The sequence below is a fragment of the Nyctereutes procyonoides genome, unplaced genomic scaffold (genome assembly GCF_905146905.1).
Source record: "Nyctereutes procyonoides isolate TBG_1078 unplaced genomic scaffold, NYPRO_anot_genome, whole genome shotgun sequence".
NCBI classification, from domain to species: Eukaryota; Metazoa; Chordata; class Mammalia; order Carnivora; family Canidae; genus Nyctereutes; species Nyctereutes procyonoides.
Genome location: NW_026575047.1, coordinates 20,304,810 through 20,329,102, shown reverse-complemented (window position 1 = coordinate 20,329,102; position 24,293 = coordinate 20,304,810). Strand labels below are relative to the sequence as shown.

Genomic DNA, 24,293 nt, shown 5'->3' with positions numbered 1-24,293 from the left:
GTTATTGTCCCATTTTAAAGATTTTGAAAGTGAGACTCAGGGAGATTATATAACTTGTCTAATGTCACACATTTAGGGAGTAGTATAGCTAATACTCATACCTGGGTCTCTGTGACTCTCTTGTTTATGCTTTTAATGACTGTGCTATGCTTAGAGGTGATCTTTTCTTTCTTTTTTTTTTTTTAAGATTTTTATTTATTCATGAGAGAGAGAGAGGCAGAGACACAGGCAGAGGGAGAAGCAGGCTCCATGCAGGGAGCCTGACGTGGGACTCGATCCCAGGTCTCCAGGATCACGCTCTGGGCTGAAGGCAGCACTAAACCGCTGGGCCACCGGGGCTGCCCTAGAAGTAATCTTTTCTATATGTTGAACCCTCTTAATAGGCTACCTGAATCTCTCTGATAACATATTCTGATTTTATCTTTTATTGTTTTTAACTTGGGTCATAGTTATTTACATAGAGTTTTATTTAATGTACTAGATGGGAAGATTCTGAGGATTGGGATCCAGTCTCATTTATTTTTTGTCTTTGTCTTTCATAGCTCTTTGCTCAACAAAATATGCACTGGTAAGATGAATAATCTTTTGGGGCTCCTGGGTGACTCAGTCAGTTGGGTATCTGACTTGATCACAGCTCAGGTCTTGATCTCAGGGTCCTGAGTTCAAGCCCTGTGTTGGGCTCTGTGCTGGACATGGAGCCTACTTTAAAAAAGAAAAAAGGATGAATAATCTCTTAGGACTTTCCTGTCTCTTAAAATTCAGTAATTTTTTATTATATATGTAAAGCTTCAGTTGCAGTTATAGTTAAGTAGAACTTTAAAAGGAGTCCTTGAATTTTAATTTGATGTCTAGATTAATTGCTAAAGTTTCAGGAAATTCCTAATTGCCATTTTTATCTGAAAACTAATTTTTGACTTACTGTCAACGACTGAAGCCAAGACTAAAATGGACTTCTCGCGAGTCCTATTTCGAAGCTTAGAGCTGTGCTTGCCACTTCACTGCTGTGGTAGCTCTAACACTCAAATGTCTTAAATGATATTTATGAGTCCATAAAAAATGTTACACTGCCATTCATGCAGGTAAGGACCTCATTTTGCAAAAACACATGAAACCCTTATGCTGATGGTCACTCTTGCTTGGTCCCAGCTGGACTCAGACAACAAATAGAAGGGCTTTCCTAGTACAGAGCTGATTATCAGAGGTCCTGGGGTCAGATTACTTAGGTTTGCATCCTGCTTTCTTGGTTTATGAACTCCATGGCCCTTGGTAAGAAAGCATCTATAAATGAAGATGGCTATGTGATAATAGGTTCATGTACCTGGTTCATTGGGAATCTAGTGGGGAAAAACCTGCATTCAGATGAGAGCCACTTTTGCTTAGGTATTCTTTAAGGAAGGGCAAAATTGTGAGCTTGTAGGATAGCATTGGACATTTCATTATTATAGGCCATGTTTACCCCAGGGTGACCCTTTGCAACTACTGCATTTGTTTATGTGAACTCTAAGGAGGGAGTTTAGGCTTTGCTTCATGCTCTATATGCCCAAGTAGAGTAGGAAATGGTGACTTAAAAAAAAAAAAAGGAAAATGTTGTTTGAGATCAACATTGCCTTTGGGCTCTGAAAAACTCTGGAGTTTCTTTCATCTTCCAGGAGAGTAGCATAAGTGAGCAGGGATGAAGGAAACCAAACCCCAGGGAAGTTTCATAGCTTGTTTCTACCCCTGTTACTGGTGAAGAAGAAGTAAAGGCCTGGAAATAGCTCTCCTGGCCTCCGGAGGCAGTAAGTTCAGGTGTGCTGGAAATTCAGCCCAAGGGGAGCTTCTTATTCCCAGTGGCCACAGCTTAGCCGGAGGGGAAGCGAAATAGCAGAATGGGTCTCAGAACATTGCTGCATGGCAAAAACAAGTGTGCGCCTCTCTGTCACAGCGTTTATTTTCTTTCATAAATGTGAACTGGCACAAAGACTCATGATGTTATTCTCCTTTGAGCTTTTATATGTGAGATAGCTGGACGGGCCAGCGAGCTGGATAAAAATATTCTTCAGACCCAATCTTATTCTTGTGGTTTCTGACTGCTTAGCTTTGCACTTTAAGGGCAAACTGGGCCTATACGTTCTTGCTGGGGAAAAGCTAAATGCTGAATTTAAAAACCATCCCCAGGGTTACCTGCCCCCACTGTACGATGTCCTGCAAAAAAGCTTCAGCCTGCTTTAAGCCCGTAAGCCCTTCATACTTGGATGCTTTGGTGGGGAAAATAAAATCGGATTGTACACCCTCCCCTTTTACTCGTGAGCTAATTGGTGTTTTCCTACATTTAAAAGCAGATGTTAAACTCCTCCTTTGCTGTTCAAGCAGACAGACTCCAGTTGTGCATTATAGCTCTTGATGCATATCTGTTGTTTGAATGAAGATCGGCTTTGGCAAATTAGATTTTGATGGTTATATTTTGATCTGGAGCCGCAGAATGGGATGGCAATTTAGTCTTCCATTCAGTACACATTTCTCGGGTTCCGCCTGGGCCCTGGATGTAAATTGTTTTCAAATTTCGCAAACACCACAAAAACCCTGCCAACTAGATGGTGCTATCTCTATTTAATAGATAAGAAAAATAAGATATAAGCATGATTAGGACTATTTTATACGTAAGTAGAATAAGGCATAGAGAATGACTAGAAGCCTTGCTCAGGGTTATGTTGCTATTAAGTGGCTAGGAATTTGATCTGGGGATTTTGGCTGATCTCAAAGCTGTTACTCAGAGGGGCTGCTTTTTTAAGAGGAAATAATCAGTGGAGCAAAAATGTTGAGCTGGAATCGGGAAAAAAACAGTTAACCCTGAGCCCCTCATCATTTACTCAATAAACATTTACTGAGAGCCTGTTTTGTATTAGATACTTTGCAGCGTGCTGGAAATTCTGTAGGCAGACAGAAGCAGTTCATCACTAGCTTTATGGAGGAAATAGGGATACAGGAATGTTTGCTCTCCCCAAGAGCAGTGTCTTGGCTGGGAGAGCTTTTGTAAGATTTTTTTTAAGATGTAGAAATTTTGCTGACACCTCGGGGGCTCAGTCCATTGAGTGTCTGACTCTTGGTTTTGGCTCAGGTCATGATCTCGGGATCCTGGGATCAAGCCCCTTGTTGGACTCTTTGCTCAGCATGGAGTCTGCTTGTCCCTCTCCCTCTTCTGTTCCCCCCACTTGTGCTCTCACTGTCTCATAAATAAATAAATAAATAAATAAATAAATAAATAAATAAATAAATAAATAAATAACTTTAAAAAATATGTAGAAATGTTGACACCTTAACAAAATAGTTTATTATTCTTTTACATCAGTACATATATTAAATTGTCTATAAATAGAGAAGTGACTTTAGTAGACTACTTTGCAGTTGTACTCCTTGCTTGAGCTACTTAGGATATGCAGAAATGGAAGTTGGAGAAACAGTACTGAGTTTTAAACAACGTATTTCAAATAAGATGTGAACAATAACCTGGCAAGGACTATATCTCATTCACCTTTGAATTTTCCTTTTACTGTAGGAGGTACTTAGCACAGTACCTGGTATGGAGTGAGTGCCCAGTAACTCTGGTTGATTGGCCTATTGATGGGGAATAAATTAGGGAGGAGAAGGGACAGGCATCTCCTAGGAAATGGGGGATAAGTTAAGGTAATATCAAGGAGGACAGTGAGGGTGGCAATAAAATAAACCAATAAATAGGCAAAGAGAGCACATGACATGTAATGGACTTAATCCACCTGTACAAACTGTTTGAATAGTCAAGGTGGGAGGAGCTATGTTTGGGGAATCTGGAAATGCCATTGGACTTGGATGCTTGAGAAAAACTGCATCCTTTTTTTGATCTTATTTGATGCTTCTGACCTTCTTTTCACACATAAACCTGCTATGCTCCCTATCCCACCATGATCTTGATTTCAGTTTTTGAGTCGTTAGGGTTTTAAGTCTAGTAGTTCATTCTTTAATAAGTTCATTGACCATTATGTGTCAGCTTGCTGGGACAGTCCTGACTCTGCCTATTTCCTCTTTACTATTTTTGATAATGCCCCTTTTCACTGTCAGGTGTCCTGGTTTGGATGATAAATTCAGTGGCCACCTTACTAGGGAAAATTGGTGACATTCTGTTTTTTTTTTTTTTTTAAGATTTTATTTATTTATTCATGAGAGACACAGAGAGAGGCAGAGACATAGGCAGAGGGAGAAGCAGGCTTCCTATGGGGAGCCTGATGTGGGACTTGATCCCAGTAACCTGGTATCATGACCTGAGCCAAAGGCAGATGCTCAACCACTGAGCCACCCAGATGCCCCACAGTCTGGATCTTTAAACAGAAACCTTACAGCATTCAGACTACTTTGATGATTTCACCAAATGTGGATGTAGTATCAATAAAATTACATGTTAGACTAGTGTCTGATCTCTTATAAATAAGTAGAAAGGGGAGCCAGTGAGTGGTGCCTGAAAAGAATCAGATGTTGAGCAAAGTAAGCTGATTTTGACAAAATGAACTTTAATTACAACTAATGACTGGCATAGCCTTATGAGAAAGGGCATTTAAAGGTTATCACGATGATGGGTAGGTTTAGAGAATCTGGCATCATTGGAGAACATCTTGTTATTGTCACTAGTTTTGATTTAGCATCTCAGCATTTCCACAGCACTGGTAATTTCATTCAGATGCATTTTCATTTCTTCTTTGACTAGAGAGTAAAAGAAATAATTTCTGAAAACAGAGTTTTTTGTTGGAGGTTTAAAGAAATGGCTGGAGGGAAAATTGTTAAATTCAGATCTTTTCCCCTTAAATCTGTTGTTAAATTGTGTCTTTTGTTGAAATTGATGGTAATATTTTAATCAAATGAGACATTTACAGAGGGACTCCCAAAGCTTTAATAGAATGTATGTTGAGGTTTTTCTCTTGATAAATAGGGCTAAATTGGTTTATAGTTCACATAGATGACTTTGAAGAAACAGACTAATATTTTGTCACACAGCTATAGTAAAAGTTTGAGATATTCAGGTTAATTCTTGACAATGATTGCAGGATGCGAGTTGGGTGGAGGATTAAAATCCTACGACGACCAGTCTTTTCCATATTAATATTTTAAGACACAGCAATGCATCTGCCTTCAAGGCCCATAGTTTCCTGTTCCTTGCAGTGTTATCTTTTGTAGGAGGGTAGATTTCTAAAGTAGAGGGATTGCTCCTCTGTAATTCTGAAACTCATTTGTTTTAGAATTAAATTTGGACTCTGCCACTAGCTACCTGTGGGTGACTTCTTTCTCTGAGCCTCAATTTTCTAGCCTATAAAATAGGAATAATGATCTTTATTGCTTAGTGTTTATTAACAGGATATTTATTCATTCCTGAATCTGTGATAAACTGTAACCATATAACACAAAGGCAATTTTCTCCCAGGCTAAGGAATCATAGGAGATGCCGAGGGTGGGGGAGACAAGGCATTAAAATTATTGTTGGAAGGGTGAGACTCAAACCAGCTAACACCCAGCTTTTGGCCAATCAGAATGGATGCTGACTTACACATTCTGGGTGGTTGTCACAGTGCTCAGCCAGTGAACATTAGCCTGTATTGTTGGTATTGAGAAATCTGTGTTTAATCTATGATGATTTGCAAGCAAACCCGTTGTGTCTCCTAGTTATAAATTAATGCCCCCTCCTCTGAGTTCCTATGATCAAGAAAGGATACCATCTTCATTTGATGGGTGAGCCTAGCATTCATGCTTGGATCCCTGTCTTAAAGGTTCCTATATTCTTTGAGGACCTTGCTCCTCAGTGCTACCGGCCAGCACTGTAGAAGTTCTTTGGAAATTCCACCTCCCATTTTTCACTCCATTCCTAGTCTACTATGATTATCTACAACAGATAAAAGTTGAATTTGTGACTTTTAACAAACCCCAGAGAATCCCATAAAATTGGCTATCAGATATAGGTCTAGATACAGCCTTCCCAGGCCTCCTACAAGGCCAGCTTTCTGTGCAGGCCACCACTTCCCACCCCAAGAGATGACTGTCAACACATCTGAATATAGAGTCTGGGCATCAAAGAGAATGAGGCTCTGGAAGAGAGAGGGCTTCCATTTTCTTTCTGCCAACTCTTTCCTTACTCAGTCCTATTTCTTATCTCAGGCTCTACCTCTTCCAAGGATAATTGATGCTGGGAAGTCTCCCTTGCACGGGGTAGGGCAGGCCTAACCCCTTTCTCTAGGAATGGGATGGCGGTAGCCAGCTATCAAAAAATCTGGTGTCATTTAGAAGCTTCCATGCAATCCTAGGAGGTTCCTTGCTTCGAGTAGGAGTGAGCTGGTTTATATATATTGATGTAATTAAGAGTTGTCAAGAAATTGTTTTGTGCTTACCTCATATGTGTTTGGATGACTGTTATCAAAAAGAGATAACAAGTGTTGGTGAGGATGTGGAGAAAAGAGGTCCTTGGGCACTGTTGGTGGGAATGTAAATTAAATTAATATAAATGTAGTGGTGCAGCCACTGTGGAAAACAGTATGGAGGTGCCTCAAAAAATTAAAAATAGAACTACCACATGATCAAGCAATCCCATTTGTAGGCATATATTCAAAGGAAATGAAGTCGCTACCTAGAAGAGGTATCTGCACTCCCACATTCATTGTGTTCTTTACAATGGCCAAGATATAGAAGCTACCTAAGTGCCCATCAGTGGCTGACTGATAAAGAAACCATGGCATATATACACAATGGAATACTATTAAGCCATAAAAAAGAAGGAAATTGTGTCATTTACAGCAGTGGACCTTGAGGGCATTATGCTGAGTGAAGTAAGTCAGGCGGAAAAAGACAAATACTATGTGGTATTCTATAAGGAATCTAAACCCCTTCCCCACAAACTTAAAGAAACAGAGATCAGATATGATGGTTGCCTTAGGCGAGGGGTTCGGGATGGGGGAGATGGGGAAAGGTGGTCAAAAGGTTACCAGCTTTCAATTATAATACAAATAAGTTCTGGGGATGTAACGTACAGTTTGGTGACTGTACTTAACAAAACTGTATCGTATGTCTGAAAGTTGCTAAGATAATAGATCTTATAAGTTCCCATCACAACAAAAGAATTTGTAAATGTGTGGTGGATGGATGGATGGATGAGTAACTAAATTTATTGTAGTGATCATTTTATAATATATGCATGTATCAAATCATTATGTTGTAGACTTTAGATTAATACAATGTTATATGTCAATTATATCTCAATGAAATCTGGGGGAAAAAAGAAAATTGTTTTGTGTAGAAACCTTTTCTGCTAGCAGACTAAGGTGGTACTTCCAACGTCAAGCACAGGAGTTTCATTAGGGAAAATGGAGAAACAATGGAAACCAACATTCCAGTCCTGGTTTTGCCACCTGCTAGTTATGTGACCTTGAGGTATCTAAGGTACCATGACTACTTCCTGGGTTACTAGTTTTCTTATCCATAAAATGATTTTCATATGTAATATGATTTTTAAGGTCCTTGTAAACCATAAATTCTATGAATCTATAATATCTCCTAAAAGTACACAGTACAGGGATCCCTGGGTGGCGCAGCGGTTTGGCGCCTGCCTTTGGCCCAGGGCGCGATCCTGGAGACCCGGGATCGAATCCCACGTCGGGCTCCCGGTGCATGGAGCCTGCTTCTCCCTCTGCCTGTGTCTCTGCGTCTCTCTCTCTGTGACTATCATAAATAAATAAAAATTAAAAAAAAATAAAAGTACACAGTACAGGTTTTGAACAGATTCAAACTGTCAGTTTCTAATGATGGTAGTTCCCATTCTTAACACCACTCTGGTTTGTGATTATAACTGTTTTGTGGAGACCCAGCTATCTGTTGCTGGAGAAGGCCATTCCTCCTGTCATTTTGATAACGTACTATCCTCTTGGTGTGCCTTTTTTAAAAAAATATTTATTTGTTAGAGAGAGAGAGAATGAACATGTTGGGGAGGGGCAGAGAGAGAGAGAGAGAGAGAGAGAGAGAGAGAGAATTCTCAAGTGGACTCTGTGCTGAGCATGGAGCCTGACACAGGGCTTGATCCCAGGACCCTGAGGTCATGACCTGAGCTCAAATCAAGAGCCAGCTGCTCAGCTGTTTGAGCCACCCAGGCACCCCTCTTGGTGTGCTTTTTAAGTACAATGGCAGACTTGTTTTCTGACAGGGCAGACTTACCAAGTCTCCCCTGTGATTACTTCATGCAGAAAGTCATGAATGTGGTCCATTGTCAGACTGAACGTTGGTGATGATGCCATTCTATTTTATTTTGCATTTTAAAGCAAGTATTGTATTTTTTTCAAGTTTTTCAGTATCAGTTAACATACAGTATAAAACTAGTTTCAGGTGTAGAATTTAGTGATTCATCACTTACCTATAATACCCTGTGCTTATCACAAGTGCTCTCCTTAGTGCCCATCACCTATTTAACCCACCCCCTCTCCCTGCCCATCTCCTTCTGCAGTAACCCGATGCCACTCTATTTTAAATGTTGGATCCTCTGTGTGTCCGAAAGGTAGCATCCAGTTTGCAATGTTCAATATATTACTTCATAGTTTAATTATAAGTGTTTGTTGGTAAGTTGGAGTTATTCGCCCTTAAAGTTTATTAAAAGAGAGAATATGGCAGATTTTTCTACTTCTGCAAAAATGTTGTTGGGGTTTTGACGAGGATTGCATTGAATTTGTGTATCGCTTTGGGTAGTATTGAGATCTTGCCAATTTTAAGTCTTCCAACCTATGAATACAGGATGTCTTTCTATTTATTTGATTCTTTTTAAATTTCTTTTAACTACATTTGTAGTTCTCACTGTATATATCTTTTGCCTTGGTTAAGTTTATTTCTGAGTATTTTATTCTTTTTGATGCTATTCTAAATAGAATTGCTGTCTTAATTTCCATTTTGGATTGTTCATTGTTAGTACATAGAAACAAATGATTTTTGTGTGTTGATTTCATACCTTGCGACTTTGCTGAATTCAGTTATTAGTTTGAATTATTTCTTGTAGAATCTTTAGGGCATTCTACATCTGTGACAGGTTTTCAGGTCATCTGTGAAAAGAGATATTTTTATTAAATCCTTTTCAGTTTGAATGCTTTTAATTTCTTTCTCTTGCCTAATTGCTCTGGTTAGGACTGCCAGTACTATATTGAACAGAAGTGGCAAGAGCAGGCATCCTTGTGATCTTAAAGGAAAATCTTTCAGCCTTTCACCATTAAACATTTTTATTTTATGGATTGGATTTTAATTTTCCTCTGTTATAGGCCTTCATATTTGTCATTTTTAATAGTTCCATAATCTGTCAAGTGACTGGCCATAATAGAAAAACATGTTACCCTATTTTTGAAAATTCAGAATGTCATTTTTCCTATTATGAATAATGCTTCAATGAATACCTCTCTTGCATACTTTTAAATATTAATTTTGCCATTTTCTTAATGAAATGTAACTTTGTGGAAGCCTCCTGAACTATTTTGTTGTCAAGAATCCATCTTTGGGGGTGCCTGGGTGGCCAGTTGGTTAAGTGTCCGCCTTTAGCTCAAGTCATGATCCTGGGGTCCTGGAATTGAGCCCTGCATTGAGCTTCCTACTCAGCGGGGAGTCTACTTTTCCTTCTCCCTCTTCTCGTGTGTGCTCGCTCATGTGTGTGCACACACTCTCTGTCTCTCAAATAAATAAATAAATAAATAAATAAATAAATAAATAAATATTTTTTTAAAAAAAAGAATCTTTGCATTTGGACAAATAATCAAATAAACAACTTCTCATGTAGCACCATTCATTCATTCTTTCATCATCAACAGTATAATGGATTGGTATGTGTTCAGTAGGTGCCAAGAGATAAGCAGTAAAAGTTCAGTAGGATACCCGTCTGGCCTCTAATATTTCATGGTCTAGTAGGAGACTCAGTTAAAAATATTTATTTTTTAAAAAAGATTTTATTTATTTATTCATGAGACAGAGAAAGAGAGATAGAGAGAGAGAGAGAGAGAGAGAGAGAGAGAGAGTCAGAGACACAGGCAGAGGGAGAAGCAGGCTCTATGCAGGGAGCCTGACGTGGGATTTGATTCCGGGTCTCCAGGGTCAGGCCCTGGGCTGAAGGCGGCGCTAAACTGCTGAGCCACCCGGGCTGCCCCAGTTAAAAATATTTAGTTAAAAACATTCTAACTTTAGTTAAAAATAAATGTTGCAGTATGATGAGTGATGCTGGCAAGATATGGTAAACTTCCTTAAATGCATGACATTGACTTTGACAGCATTGTTGACTGGTATCCTTTATAATACAAGAGGTGTGGACCTATCCATGTCACATAAAACTTAAAAAAGAATAATATGTATAATAGGCTTCATAATCTGACAGAGTAAGACCCCATCTGACTTACCCAGCCTCTTTTCCTTAAAGTATAAATCTTTCTAGGATGTGTCTGAATCAGTGTTTGTTCACAGTTCCATGTATCATGTTGCTCGAGTATGCTGAGCTCCCGACTGCCAGTGAATTTGTCACATGCCTAGGTCCTTTCCACGCCTGCTACAAACTGCTGTGTTTGCAGTAAGTGTTGAAGGATTAGTGGTTCATCTGACACACTTTCATACATCACTTTTTCCCACCATGTTATACTTACCTTACAACTTCATAGCTGTCAGTGTACGTTCCATGATGTTGGTGAAATCAATGCTGTGTTAATTACATCTTGTTGTATTTGTTTAGTAAAAGAAATTCTGAGTAAGAAAATATTTGCAAGATTATATAATACAATAGAGATTCTTATAGTAAACCTAGAAAACTCTGCGGATTATAATGGTTGGAACTAGAACCTACAGGAGACAAAATAAAACCCCTCTGTGTGAATTACTGGATGATCTCTTAAGCCTTTGTAGAGGGAGGAAAAACAAAGAGATCTTTCTATATACCAACATATTAGATCAGGCTTTGGACACAATGAACCTGTTTTGGAAATAGCTGTTTACGGTTCCACCATTTTGAGGTTCATTAGCTAGCTATGAATTTGCCTCCTTTACACTTGTGCATAAAAATTGGCCCTTATTTTTAAATTTCTTAAAAAGGTAGTCTTGGAAACAGCTTTTGAGACTGATTTCTTGGGATTTTTTTTTTCTCTCTCTCTTGTTCTCTTTTCATTTCTGAAACCAAAATAGCAGAATTACGCCTGGTTCTTCACAGAGCTGTGGTGATTAGACTATATATTTACTTTGATACACAAACATATTGCTGTGTGGAATCACTGTCCATTGTGATCCTCAGATGAAACAAGTAGGGGGGTGGCTGTGGATCTGGGATTGACTGAGATAAATTTATCTCAGCTTTTCAAAACACTATGTGAGCACAGTATAATTCACTTGGACAACTGTGGAATGAAACTCTTGTTTTAGAGGCCATTAGATATTTCATGGGAACTGACTGCACAGAGGAATATATGGTGAAGATGGTTTGGCAGGTGATAGAATTTGAGGTAGCATTTACATCACCACTGAAATACAATTAATTTCTTCCAAGGTGATTTATAGCCCGACTTCTGTGACTGAGGGATTGATCCCTTGGCAAGTCTTTATGAAATAAGACGACAGGCAGGGAAATTGTATGCACACATCCGGCCTCACATTTATTTTCTAAAGCCTTCTTTCCAGGGTGTGTATAATCTTGTTCTGTACAACTAACAAAAACTGTAGTTGTACTGTATCATGACTTTAACAGTAGCTCTACTTTGTCATGAAAGACTTCCTCAGTTTCCAGAAACAACAGCTACCACAGGGTGAAGCTTTTGTTCTTCTCATCCCCATTTCTATTAACGTCATTACTGCCTTTGACCCTTTTATAAAGCCCTTTTGGTCCCATCAACAGTTTGTTCTAAGCTATCTATCTTAACTTCTAGCTTGGTCTGCAACATTTGTGTGGTTAGCCTGAGACATATGCAGATAAATTGCCTAGGGTTCAGCTCTCCCAGACTTGGACTAACTATGCTGCAGTACGCTCAGCTGATGGATGCAGCTTTTCAGCAATATTGATGTTTCTACAGTTGAATACAAACCTTTGGGGGCCTTGGTTTGCATTTTCATATTCATGTGGAGTTCTTGACCACTGCTTTTCAAACAGCTTCATCTCTCAGAAAACTCTGTTTCAAAGCAGAAAGACAAAGAAAATGAACCTCACCCACTGCTCTTCTGCTCAACTCACAATAAGATTCACAATAAGAATCATGAGTGTGAGTCTTTTGCCAGATGTACATATTGGCAACTCCCAATTCACAAACTGATTACATTCTCATGGCTTGTTGTAAAGTCAGTTAGTGGTTTTGAACTAGGAATGTGTTTCCTAATGAGAGAAAACAATTCAAAGGATTGATGGACCTATTGAAACTTCTTTAACCCACAACGTTCCAGTGGCATCGTTCTTTTTGTACCTTAGAACCTAACCTTCCCCCGTGTTTCCTGGTGGAAACATGTCCTTGGTTCTTACGCAGCATAAATGTTTCATTCTTAACTTCAGTAGACCATTAGCTATTGCTTCCTGGCTCTCCTGGGACAGGATATCAGGCAGAGTTCTTCAAAGCCATGGGGACTGGCTGAATGATTTAAGCAGAGAAGGAATTTATTGAGAAGATATTGGGTAGTTTCTGGAACTACTAGAAGTTGGAAAAAAAAATGGGAGCAAATACAGACTCTATAGTAGGATTCATAGCCAAGGTCATATGATACGATTAGGTCTATGCAGGGTGGATGGACCCTGACCCTATCACCGGACAGGAGACCATACTGGGTCACGCTGACCACAACGATGGGACCAGACACTGGTTACCAACTCTGTCACCTCAGCTTTTGCTACGTCTGGCACTGGATGTTATCGCTGCTGCCTCTACCCATGGTAATTTTCTTCTGTTCCTGCCTCTCTGTGTCTCCAGCCTTAGCTGTAATGAGGTCTGGGGCAGGTGGGCGTCAGTCAATTTTTGCCTTTATGTTGAAAGATGTGGCTCTCATCCATACTCACATGATGGGGAATTCCCCCAATACTGGAAAGGGGTGCAGACGCTGGATATTATCCATCCTTAACCTCTCAATAAGGACAAATCTTCACTCTAAGAAGCCACAGTAGGGGCTTTGGCAGAAGGGGAGTGGTCAGCGCACGAACCCGTCTGCAGCTGCAGTTAATGAACTTGGTGATAAGGAAGATGGCTGATTCTTCCTTGTGCACTGGTGCCCAGGGACCCTTTCATTATGTGCTAATTAAAGCTAGAGGTGTGACTTGATGATATAGGCATATTGGCGTCTCTCAGTGCATTTCTTGCTGCTTAAACATAAAATGCACTAAACTGAATTTTAGCAATTTGATTAACTTGGAGAAACAGGTTTAGATTTATCTGTTAGCTAATTTATACATAGAATGAAATTTCACATTATCAGTTTGTCTTATATGGTTGGGTGGTTTACATATTTATTGATTAATTTCTACCATTCTTAAAATTTATTTTTTTATTTGCAATAATAACATATATAGCTTATAAATTCCTGCCTGCTTATTTGCATTGTCATTTTCCTCTTCTGAGAGGTAATTACTTTATGTTCAGCTAGCTTTTTTCCATGTATTTACTGCCATATAACTTAAAGTGTTTATGTTAGTATTTCTTAATTTTTTTTCTCAATTTTACACATTAAACATTGAATTCCTATGAAGGAAGTTAAGGGGGTTAACTCTGTTTTATTCTTCCTCCCTGAAATACCTGCCCTTTGCTCTCTAAGATTATTATATCTCCATTTGTTTTCACTGTAAATGTTTTTCACAGCTAAGTTATACAGTATACTGTGATTTTATTTTCTTCCTTGTATAGCATACTAAAGTTTCTTTTTTTAAATTTTTTTTTAAATTTATGATAGTCACACAGAGAGAAAGAGAGAGAGAGAGAGAGGCAGAGACATAGGCAGAGGGAGAAGCAGGCTCCATGCACTGGGAGCCCGACATGGGATTCGATCCCGGGTCTCCAGGATCGCACCCTGGGCCAAAGGCAGGCGCCAAACCGCTGTGCCACCCAGGGATCCCCAAGTTTCTTTTTTTTTTTTTTTTTGATTGACTTATTCATCCCCCAGACATTTTTTTAAGATTTTATTTATTTGAGAAGGAGATAGAATGAGTGCGTATGAGCCAGGGGAGGGGCAGAAGAACAAGCAGACTCCCTGCTGAGTGGGGAGCCCACCAGGGGGCTCGGTCCCAGGACCTCAGGATCATGACCAGAGCTGAAGTCAGACACTTTACTGACTGAGCCACGCAGGCACCCCATCCCCAAATTCTCAATGGCTTGTCTCTTGGTTCTTATATGTGTGTGTCTGTGTGTGTGACATTTTTTGCAGAGCCTTCTGCTTGCCTACTCCATTCTGAACTGTTTACTCTTCAGGCCTTATGCACAGCTGTTGACCTAGAATTTTCCTTCATTATCATGTTGGGAATTCTTGATTGACCTGGATGGGTGGCATCTCTCTTGGTTTTGTCTCTCTTTCGGGGAGGCACCTTGCCCAGTTGCTTCTTGAGAAAGAGTGTGTATGATATATTTTTTTGGAGAACTGGCATGTGTGAAAATATCATTTAGTCTCTCCTCACATACGATTGATATGGAACTTAAAGTTGGAAATTATTTTCCCTGAGAGTTTTGGAGGCCTCGTTCCATTTTCTTCTGCTTCCAATTTTATTACTGAATTGTTGGATGCTTTTTTGATTCTGGTTACTTTATATGTGACTTTTTTGAGGGGATGGGGAGAGGTTTCAGACTCTTAAAAAAATCCCCTCATGTTCTCAGATTCCATGATGATGTGCCTTTCTCTATAACTTTTTTCATTCATTGTGAAATTTCTTGTAGGGCGGTGGAGGATAATTTTCTTGCCATTGTTTTTCATATTCTTCCTTTTCTCAAACTCTTGTCAAATGCTGGAACTTTTGTATTTGTCCTTCAGTTTGTTGTTAAAAAAATTTCTGACTTCTTACATCTGTTTCTTCTACTCTTGGGGAACCTTTATTTACCTTTATTATCTTTTAACTGTTCTAGGGATTTTTTATATCTGTGATCATAATATTAATTTTTAAGAATTCTCTCTTGCTCTTGTAGTATTTCTATTTTTATAGCATCCTATTCTTTTTTGCTTTATGTATGCAATATCTTTTACCCCTTGGAGTTAATAATGTATATATGAAGTTAAATCCTGCTTCCAGCATTGACTCTTGTTTCCTTTTAAAGTTTCTGTTTGTCATGTGAGACTCTTCATCACATGTCTGGTGATTGCTGTCCATTTGATATATGTGGAGACATTGAAAACTGATTGGAAACTCTCTGCATGAGCAGGTTGGCAAGCTCTCTTTCTCATCAACTGGTGGCCTTACTACTGGATGACTTTTTCTTTTCAGAACCCGACTTTTTCCATAGTTTTAGTTAACTGTAGATCTCTTTTGGGGCTGGTTAGTTTCTCTAGAAGAGCCTTGCAATCTCCTATGTGACCATGCTTTAGGAGGCCAGCAGAGAAAAGGTCTCTTTATTCAAAGTGTACACTCAGTCCTCTCCTTCAGTGTGATGCTTCCACCTATGTCGCTGTTCTTAGTGTCCTTGAGTCCAGACTTTCTCAAGTTTAACCTTTGCAGGGAGCAAACCTGAGGAGGAATGGGAGACAGTTGACATACTTCATGGCTGAGGAAGGATCTGGAAGTTTATTCCTTACGATGTCTTATAAGCAGTCCTCTGGTTTTTAGTGGCACCTCCACGCTGCCCTCTCCATCCAGGCTGAACTTTTTTTTTTAAGATTATTTATTTAGGGGGATCCTTGGGTGGCTCAGCGGTTTAGTGCCTGCCTTTGGCCTGGGGTGTGATCCTGGAGTCCCGGGATCAAGTCCCACATCAGGCTCCCTGCGTGGAGCCTGCTTCCCCCTCTGCCTGCGTCTCTGCCTCTCTCTCTCTCTCTCTCTCTCTCTCTCCCCCCTTGTGTGTCTCTCATGAATAAATAATAAAATCTTAAAAAAAGATTATTTATTTATTTATTTATTCATGACACACACACACAGAGTGGCAGAGACACAGGCAGAGGGAGAAGCAGACTCCCCATGGGGAGCCTGATACGGGACTCGATCCCAGGACCCTGGGATCACAACCTGAGCTAAAGGCAGATGCTCAACCACTGAGCCACCCACGTGCCCCCAGCCTGAACTTTTGATGTAACTGTGCCTGAATTTGCACTTCCCTAATGTTCTGTGCCCCATATTGGCTTGCTTCCTCCTGACAGTTCTGTCTGTAGGCATGTAAAATTTGTCCCTGCATTGAGAATTTACTCATCATTGGCTCATCTGATTTCTATTTTCCAAAATTTTTTCCGTTACTTTTCTCCTCTTGCATTCTCTCTCTCTTTGTGAGCTTATTTCTGCCTTGTGCTTAGTGCCATTTAGTGGGGTTTTGGAGGGATTGGAGTTAAACATGTGATTGTAATCTATCACGTACAACTGAGAATCCCTGTTAGCGCACTTTTTAGATTGGACATTTCAATTTGGATTCATGGTGGTCTGGTCCATTAAAGAAAAATTTATTTGGTTATTTCAGGATGGATTCCATTTACCGTACTTTTCAGTTTCATTCAAAAATTGTTACTCTCCTTGTCAAAGTGACCTGGGTGTCACCCTTTCTTGAGTACATAATCAGAAAAAGGGTTAATTTTCTCTAAGGTATAAATTCCAAGTGTGACCTTAAACCCAGTCACAAGAATAGCATACAATTTGCAACGTTACAAAGAAATGTCTTCCATCCCCTAGAGTTTTTCATGGTCTTAATCCCACATGGACCAATTTTTCTTAGATTGCCTACTAGTTTGACTTGAATTATGTTCAAGGTTGGAAAGCATTCTACATGGTCCCAGTTGTATTGAGTGGGATGTGGAGTTTCCATGAGGTATCTCTATAGATTCTGTAGAACAATGTCAGACCATGACATCTTCTCCATTTGTAGGATAAAATAACTCAGAGCATCTCTTGTAAAATGTGGAAACATTTATAATGTGCCAAAGCTTACATTATTGAACATGTAAATACTATGGCAGAATCAGGACTATATATGATCCTCCTTTCAACTTTTTCCTTAATTTTTTTTTTTAGTACTCCTATTTTAACAGTAACAGCTGATTTTATTTTTACAGTGTTTAACATATTATGAAGGTATAACAAGGATTACTGTAAAATTAGTATGGGACTTAGTCAACCACTGTAAAACAAAGAGGAAGCCAATTCAAATTTTAAAGGTTTTGTATCCTGCAGGATTTGAAGGAATATAGAAGAATCTGATCTGATTACTAATCTAGAGTTTACAGATTATTATTTTTTAAATTATGTTTACTGTCACATGGTAGAATGAATATTTTTTTCTGTTTCAGACCTCATGTTCTTTGTTGATAAATCAACATTGAGAGTATATAGAGGTTCAGAGAGGAAACATTTCTATTTGAAGGTTCCTGTTTTCATCATGATAGGTAAAGAGTGCCAGGCATCTGTTTTGTGCTAAAGCTTACTAGAAGTGTTGCTGTCTCTGAGCAATAAGCAGGAAATACCTCTGTCCTTAGAACCAAAAATAGATGCTCTTTCTCATTATCATAACTCAAAAGATCATCTTTTTTAATGAGGGCGCATCCCTTGTGGTTTTCATAGATTTAAGGATCAGATTATTTAATGCAGATCATGGAGAATAAATAGCTCTGATAAGATAGATAATGAAAATTTTCCTGAAAGCTTAAAGAACTTTGTTCTTTCTCTTTCTGTAATTTTATTCACCTCTTCTTCCTTTTATTTTTCATTCATTATTTTTGATGGTTCCTAAAGGGATTCACCTGTCTTATTTTAAGATGTTTATATATTTCTCACTGTATTTTAGCTTTAAAAGATCATCACCAGGTAAGAAAAAAAAATTACTTGCAAGCAGAATTGGATGTGTTAGGATTTAGGAAGACTGTATATAGTCTAACTTCCATTAGACAACTCTGCAAAATATTGTGTATTAATGTGTTGGCAGTTGGAAGGACAAAAATTGCTTCTTTGCTGCTTTTAGAGAGTTCTGCTTGTGTTTTGGAAAGTGGGGCAAAGGAAACTAAAGAGAAGCAAGTAGAAGTAATTTAAGGGAAATAAGGTAATGTATATGAAGGTGCTTTGAAAACTTCTAAATAACACAAAGACGTTCATTACTATTGTTGCAAGCCTCGACTTCAAGAGAGAAAAAAGATCCACTAGGATTTGAAAAAGAAAAATGGGAAAAAGAGAGAAGAACTGATTTGGATAAGAGAAAATTAAGGAAAAAACAAATTGAGACTATCCTAATAGAGGAGTGTTTTTTCTTTTTTTAAGATTTTATTTATTTATTCATGAGACACACACACACACACAGAGAGAGAGAGAGAGAGAGAGAGAGAGGCAGAGACACAGGCAGAGACACAAGCAGGCTCCATGCAGGGAGCCCAATGTGGGACTCGATCTTGGGACTCCAGGATCATGCCCTGGGCTGAAGGCAGGCGCTAAACCGCTGAGCCACTCAGGGATCCCCCTAATAGAGGAGTTTTAAATCCTAGTTTGTTTTTTTTAAATCTGAAAATGCAGTAGTACTTGTACTTATTATTTAAGTAGTTAAGTTAAAAAAACTTTTTATAAACCAAAAGGAAAGTTCTGTCGAAAATAATTTGGGGCAGGAATCTTATCATATGAGTTGGCGAGATTTGGGTGGAAAGCACGAGACGGATGACTTTCTCAGCTCTAAATAAAGATCTGTGTGTCATAGGGGCTTATGTGTGGTGCTTCCACTTAATTAAGGTTTAATTTTGTTGATATCATCTGAGCCACGCATTTGTTCTCATTCACACCTTTGGAAGGCAAGTATCATTAACCCATTTTACAGATGAGGCATCAAAGGCTAATCAACTTGCCCACACCCACTTACTTAAGTCTCCAGTAGCAAAGCCCTCACTCATCCAAGTTTGAGTTTATTCCCACTTTGCCAGATACTTCACATCAGAGCAGTTGATTCCATTGTGTTTCTGGATATTCAGCTTATTCGATTTCTCTAAAAGAAATCTTTATTAAATAACAGTGGTCAGCTTACAGATATCACCCCCAGGACATGTTTTAGGCCTGGCTGTATTTGTACTAAATGATTTTAAATGAGCCCTACTATTTGAATTCTATAAGAACCAAGGAAAACACAAAAAAGACCTCTCAGCTGCCCAGGTATAGGTTCAGAGTCTGCATTGCACCCTTCATAACTTATCTGGAATTTGTTTTTTTTTAATTTAGTTCTCTTATACGTTTAAATTTTCTTTGGTTTCCAAAACTGTAGCAGACTTGAGAAAGGGAAAGGTTTGTACTCTGACTATAATGAGATTTGACTCTTGAGGGCAAGGGCAAGGAGATAAACTATGAAAAGCAGAGAAAATATCTCCTAGAGTACCCAGCGGCCTTTGAGTGGAAGAGCAAATAGTCTTCTGTGCTTGGAAAGTTTGTCTAGCCACTGGCCTTTACAGGCAGGTCTAGTCTGGTTACCAGCAGTGCACACATAAAGCCACTCTTACACCCTGTCCCTCTATTCCATTGATTTATCTTCCGCAAGGATCCTGACTTAGCTTGGCTCTAGACCTGGATCTGTAACTTGGATTTCACCTTTAGGTCTCCAGAGTGTTTTTGAACCTGTGCTTTCCTTGCTGTTTGAAACTCGGCCATCTCTTACTTTTGATTCTTGGAGTGTTCTTTTGCTTTGGTAGGAACTCCACTCCTGCCAGCTCTGGTCATGGTGGTAGAAACTCAACTTCTGTCTACTATCTACTGGACCCAGCTCCTTTACCTCAGTGTTCTCTATTCCAACACAGCGAGATGATTCATAGTCATATTAATGATTCCATGTTACCCAAGATTAATTCTATTCTGGATGCTCTGAGAAGGCATTGTATTTTAGGGGGAAAAAATCCAGTATGGTTGAAATTAAACCCATTTCATTACTCAGATGGGTAGTCCTTCAACTATTATGAAAATTTTGATCATTTCCAGTATCTTCTTACTCCTTGAGGTTTCTAAAAAACAGAAATTACAGCATTACAATGGCATAGTGAAGCACATAATTATAATTCAATGAGTTATAGATAGAATATATTATTTTTGAAGAGCATCACCCATTTTTTAGTAGCTTATACCAGCTTTTGTATCAAAAAATGGTTCATTAAAAAATCTTTTTTTTTTAACATTTTATTTACAAATTTGTCTTTAGGTGAATAGCAGCAAAGACTTAAGTGAGATTTTACAATATCATAAAATAGTTAAAAAGGGAGAGAGTAGAACAAGTGGTTGTTGACTTGAAATGTTTATTTTGGAGAGAATTCTTGGCATTTTTGCCTCACATCAGCATAATAAGAATTTGTAGGAGAGGAGAGAAGCATTAATGTATTTGTTGAGGATTAATGTCCTTGTAGAGCATTTGTGTTAGTGAATATATTATGGATAATTCCATAAATATAGTAATTAAAAAGTTGCACACTAAACATTTTGTGGACTGGCATAAATATCCCACTCCTCCTCTTGATGGCCTGCATTCAAATGAATAGTGCATTGTTCATCTTGGTTTTTTAGAATTCTTAATCAAAAATAGGAAGAAGTATGGTAGTCTTAAAGATTTATTTCCTCCTCAGGGTATTGTTGATCAGATGGGCAGATACAGATTTGATGTTTTCAGGACTGAGTTTTTTTACAGTTCAGGAAAATGTCACATAGCACATACCAAAAAAACCAAACCAAACCCAAAAACAGCAATGACCCACCCTTCCTCACTTTGGAACATTTTATTATTAAAGTTATTTCCAGACAAAACCAAGTGTGCTGCTGTGTCATGTGTAAAATGTGTTCCGTAGGATCAGTGATACCTCAGAGCTTATGTGCTCTACAAGAAGTGAAATGATGAATAACATAAATATATATTAGGACAAAAACACAGACCTATAGGGAGTGGTGGATTGTCTGAATTTTCGAGAAAGCAAGACTTGATTATCTCATTACTATCTGTTGCCCCAGTGGGTTGAACCTGAACAGGTTGCTGTGTGAAGGAGCATCTGGGAGGAGAGGCGCCATGCTGTCAGAGTAATGACGTCCTGTCCTTCACACAGAAGGAGAACAAAGAAGGCAGACAGATGTAGAGTGGGCAATTTCTATTCCTTTGTATACTCAGAATGTTCGCACCTACCTGTCTTCCCATTTATGAGGCATCCTGTTTTTTATTTCATTATTTTTATAATTTCATTATTTCTGAATTCTCTTACTTAGCACACAATATGTGTTTATGAGTTGATAAAGATTTTCTTCTGTGAGGAGGAAAGCGAACGCAGTTGAGTGTGATTTGCAGCTTGGCTTTGAGTGGATTAGGTTGGGCAACGAAGGAATAGACTATTTCTAGTCTCACCATTTAATTGGCCTGCTTACCTCTTAGTTGTGAGAACTCTTCATTTAAGTATTGCTTTATTGATTTGTTCCGTATTTATCGACTGCTTGCCACTTATTGTATGTGCTGGGGATGCAAAGAGGAATGGCTCAGTTAGCAGGTAGGTTTCTGATGGCTTTGGAACCATTTCAATCCTATCTAGAATTCTGAAATTCTACCTTTTCCAGGGATGGGCTAGAGATGTTCATGGTAACAGAACAGACAAATTAGCAGTAGCCTCCCAGCTTTTGAGATCACAGAGCTGGCCTAGAGAACATAAAATCTACTTTCTAATGTGTTTTCCATTGCATTAGACTTTCTAATGAGCCTTGTTGTTTTGTCATTATTGGAATGCTTTCCAAGAACTAAGTCACTTCACCCACTTCTGGATTTGCCAGAACTGAGGTGGAAGAGGGGACAGGAGCCTAAGGGGGATGACATTGCTGCTGTGTGAAGAGGCATTACGCTGGGCCATCTCCAGCAGGGGCTGCAGCCAACCACTTTCAACCATCTGACTCTTCATGTTTATTACATTAGTCAGGCTGGGAGAGGTCTTTGAATGGAAGCATCTTAAGAACTCTTGTGAGATGGTGGGGAGTCGTTTCAGTTAGCGAAGTATAACTTACATAAACCTTTGGAGAGGTTGGCACTGCAAATGAAAGCTCATTTTTAAAAGAGTGTTTTTCTGAATGTTTTACTTACAAGATGTTCTTTTGATACCATGAGGTTATCCTGTGGGTATGCTTACCTCACAAATGCCTCTTTCCCCCTTGATATGTGCTGGTATATATGTTTATTTACCTTAAAACAGACGGGGTTGATATTTACCTTAAAAGGGACGAGGTTGGTCTGTTTCCATTTTGGAGGGAAGCACGTGTAAGAAACCAAGATCTTCTAGATCTAGGCCGTCACACCATTTCCATGTCAGCCCATTCTCTGTCAAGAGCCTCGCCAGCTATTTTGTCTGCAATATGGTTGTCATTTCACCCGTTGCCTCCAAAAATCCCAGTGCTCTAACCAACGAACTTGCTCTAACTAGATTGGTCTTTATTCCTCTGATTCTAGTATTCTTCAAATATTGGGGGGTGTTGTAGATTTCCCTTGAGGTTGAAGGTCAGCCCCATCATCTGTACTCCTGAGACTTTTCCCCACCTCCATAGGGATCTTACTCTGTCTTTCCCTCCTCCCTCTTGCACTCTCAGCCTTCTCTCTCTGCTGATTTGTTCGGCTTGTCCATACAGCACTTCCTTCCATTAGCACTTCCTCTTTCCAACAACCATCCATTCTCCATCCTCTTCTCTTGTCTCTGCTGCCAACATTTAACTGAAACTGCACTCAATCAGGGTGGCCAGTGATTGCTTATGTGGCAAATCCAAGGGTATATTTTTCATTTCTTATCTTTATTTATCTTGTTGTTTCCCATGGTGGCGCATCTGCCTGTCCTCTTCAATCTTTTTCTTTTGCCCTTTGTATCATTGTTCATGCTCTCAAGGGGTCTGCTTTCTCACACTCATTCTATCATCTTCTCACTCTACCCTCATTTCTTCAAGGCTGTCACCCACAAACCTAATTTCTGCTTTGTGTCATGATCATGTAGATGGCTTTATGTTTTGCTCAGCTTTCTTCCCCAAGCTTCACACTCAAGAATATGTGTGTCCCTACCTGAATGTTATATACCTCCATTTCTGATGCTCCAAACTGAACCCTTTGTCTTCCTGATTAAACTTGTTCATCCTTCTCTATTCTCTATGCAGTCATCACTCCCACCATGTACATGCAATTAATTACTAAGTTATTCTGTTGTTAGTGTCCGGATGTTTCCCAAGTACTAATTCTTCTCTTCCTCCCTGCTTCCCCACTTTCCTAATGCCCACCCTTCCTCTCATACCAAACAAGCAGACTGGCTTAACTGGCCTCCTTGCTTCTACTTTGCCTCTTTGAACCCATCCAGAAAGAGTAATGCAGCCAAAACCCAGATCTGACCCATCAGCGACTGTCTGCAACCAGAATAAAGCCAGAGTCCTTGAACATGTGGACAGGTTAGGATCTGGCTGCAGGCTTCTTTCCTGACCTCACCCAAGAGAGTCCAGCAACACTGAATTATACTGTGCAGTTTCTTACCTCCGCGTTTTCCATTATCCTGTTTCCCATTCCCAGCTTGGCTAAGTCCTACCCAGGCTGACAAGTCAGGCAATCCATTTACTTGGGAGCCTTCCTTAACATCTCCATTTATGACTAGGTGCCCCAACTTGACATGAGTCTGACATCGCATCCATCCCACTGACCTTTGGAGTGGTTTTTTTTTTTTTTTTTAAAGATTTTATTTATTCATGGAGAGAGAGGGAAAGAGAGAGAGAGAGAAGCAGAGACAGAGACACAGGCAGAGGGAGAAGCAGGCCCCATGTAGGGAGCCTGACGTGGGACTGGATCCTGGATCTCTAAGACCAGGCCCTGGGCTGAAGGCGGCGCTAAACTACTGAGCCACCTGGGCTGCCCTGGAGTGAGTTATATGTGTCTCTTGGCCCCACTGGACTTCACTTTCCCTAACGACAGAGACAGTGTCTCATTCACGTTTGTAGTGTCTGGCACAGCACAGTGCTTGGCATATAGATGTTCAGTGTATGTTTTTAAAATGAGAAATTAATAATTACAGCAAATCAGTGCGATGTCTAAAAAAATGAACAGAAGTAATCTATGCATAATAGCTGCCTTTAGGGGACACCTGGGTGGTTCAGTGGTTGAGTGTCTGCCTTTGGCTCAGGTCGTGATCCTGAGGTCCCAGGATCGAGTCCTGCATCGGGCTCTCCACAG

The 24,293-nt window shown here is 39.4% G+C and overlaps 1 protein-coding gene across 7 annotated transcripts in view; it reads left to right on the top strand.

Moving 5' to 3' along the window:
- APBB2 (amyloid beta precursor protein binding family B member 2) overlaps window positions 1–24,293 on the top strand; it is a 378,025-nt gene that overhangs the window by 113,961 nt on the left and 239,771 nt on the right. The gene's annotated exons all lie outside the window — the stretch shown is intronic.